Genomic DNA, 2,500 nt, shown 5'->3' with positions numbered 1-2,500 from the left:
CATTGCTGCTCTTCAACAAATTATACCAAGGAGAATGAAACAAATTAGATTAATAGAAGTAAATTAGAAATTAGTAAAGTTTGTTTAAAATTGTATTATCTGAATCATGAAAGAAAAAAAGTTTCATGTCCCTTTAAATTTACATAAACAGTTTTTTTTCATGCAAACAATATTTTTAACATGTAAAACTGCTGATCCTACATTACATGCCATGATAAAATAATTTTGAGTACTGTGTCCCTTAAAGGGACAGTCTACACAAGAATTATTATTTTAAAAAGATAGGATAATCCCTTTATTACCCATCACCAGTTTTGCATAACCATCACTGTTATATTATATACTTTTTACCTTCGTGATTACCTTGTATCTAAGCCTCTGCAGACTGCCCCCTTAATCTCAGTGCTTTTTGACAGACATCAGTTCAGCCAATTAGTGCAGGACTCCTAAATATCTCCACGAGAGTGAGCACAATGTTATCTATATGACACACATGAACTAGTACTGTCTAACTGTGAAAAACTTTCAAATGCTTTGGAGCTAGGAGGTGGTTTTCAACGGTTTAGAAATCAGTTTGAGCCTACCTAGGTTTAAGCTTTCAAATAATACCGCCAAGGGAACAAAGCAAATTTGATGATAAAAGTAAATTGGAAAGTTGTTTAAAATTGCATGCCCTATCTGAATCATGAAAGTTTAGTTTTGACTAGACTGTCCCTTTGAGTTTTGTTTTTAAGTGTTCCAGTATTAAGACAAAATATCTTAAGTTGTTGTTTTGGTTTTTGTTTTTTAAACTATTTTCATTGTTAATTAAAGGGACAGGAAACCCTAGTTTTTTTCTTCTTCCATGATTTAGAAAGAGAATGCAATTTTAAACAACTTTTCCAATTGACTTCTAATTTCTAATTTACTGTATTCTTTTAAAATCCTTTGTTTAAAAGCATATCTAAATAGGCTCAATAAACTGTTGATTGGTGGCTGCACATAGATGCATCATGTGATTGGCTCACTCCACGTGCATTGCTTTTTCTTCAACAAAAGGATATCTGAAGAATAAAGCAAATTAAATAATAGAAGTAAATTGAAATTTTGTTTAAACTTGTATTCTCTATCTGGAATCATGGAATAAATATTTTGGGTTTCATGTCCCTTTAACAGCCCATCAAAGCCCTTCTTACATGTGAAGGACACGTTCGCATACTGCATTTTCTGTAGTTTACTTGGCCTCACAACAAGCATACTTGATCATTGCAGGAGCTCACTTTTATCTCACCCTAATAGACCAAAGCAGAGGACACCAGGCAACCATAAAGAGTCGTTTTCAAGGTGGTCTTCCCTGGTAGCAAAACCCTGCACAGTTTACTAGCAACAGAACATTTTAAATGATTTCACATTGACTTTCATGCAGATCTTTTGCAATGTTGTTCTTTATTACTTGTATAAACTATACATATCTAAAAATTACTTTAATCTGCCTTCAATTGCCTCTTCAACACATTTTTACTTTTGGATCTTGCCTCGTAACACAGATCTATACAATCGGCATCCGTCACAGAAGAAGAAAGATCTTGTACTGTTCCCAGCATAAATTCCCCTGAGCTTGACATCCTGTTACTCCTTTGTTTTGTTGGGTGCAATTCTTGTGAATCATAGCGTGTTTACGAGAAGTCTCTGTGATCCGTATGAAAGGAATCCTCTGGGACTTTTCGATTCAAAACACAGAGGTAGCACACAGGTCCCAAGGGCATTGAAGGATGTTTGCAGTGGGCTTCTCTTTATCCAGCTTAAAGAGATCTAAAGGTGCATTTTGCTTGTTAAAACTGAAGAAATAACTAGAGCAATATTTACCAAGCACCAATACATCTAATAATTCAACAAAAGTGTCTCAGATTTCAAGTACACAAAATCTTCCTTGAATTCTTTTCAGTGATATCCTTTAGCCTAATTTACAACCTATAATATAACCTGATATACAGGTAGCCCTCAGTTTACGCTGGGGTTAGGTACCAGAAGGAATGGTTGTAAATCGAAACCGTTGTAAATTGAAACATAGTTTATAATGTAAGTCAAGGAGAAGTGAGGGAGATAGGTTCCAGGCCCCTCTCAAAATTGTCATAAGTAACACCTAATACATTATTTTTAAAGCTTTGAAATGAAGACTTTAAATGCTAAAGAGCATTATAAACCTAATACAATATCACACAACATAGATATATAATTAAACTAAGTTAAATGAACAAAAACATTTGCTTAACAGCATTACAAACCTAATAAAATAATCACACAACACAGACTTCACTTGCATATTTTCTGCAAACCGTTCTTTCTATGCATTCCAATCTGGACTGATTTATAGACAGGAATATCTGGTTCCTTTGAAATCTGCTTGATAGCTCAGGTCTGGTTAAACTGATTAATTTCAGCTTGCTTGGATTTGCTGCAACACAAGCGGACAGCTCCACCTACTGGCTATTTTAATAAATGCACTGCTTCTCAATACAGT

General features: G+C 34.3%; 1 protein-coding gene across 2 annotated transcripts in view; it reads left to right on the top strand.

The window, feature by feature from the left end:
• The window catches only part of ZNF423 (zinc finger protein 423), a 465,949-nt gene that overhangs the window by 438,276 nt on the left and 25,173 nt on the right, over positions 1-2,500 (top strand). The gene's annotated exons all lie outside the window — the stretch shown is intronic.

The sequence above is a fragment of the Bombina bombina genome, chromosome 1 (genome assembly GCF_027579735.1).
Source record: "Bombina bombina isolate aBomBom1 chromosome 1, aBomBom1.pri, whole genome shotgun sequence".
Classification (NCBI taxonomy): domain Eukaryota; kingdom Metazoa; phylum Chordata; class Amphibia; order Anura; family Bombinatoridae; genus Bombina; species Bombina bombina.
This window is presented reverse-complemented; position numbering and strand designations above follow the sequence as displayed.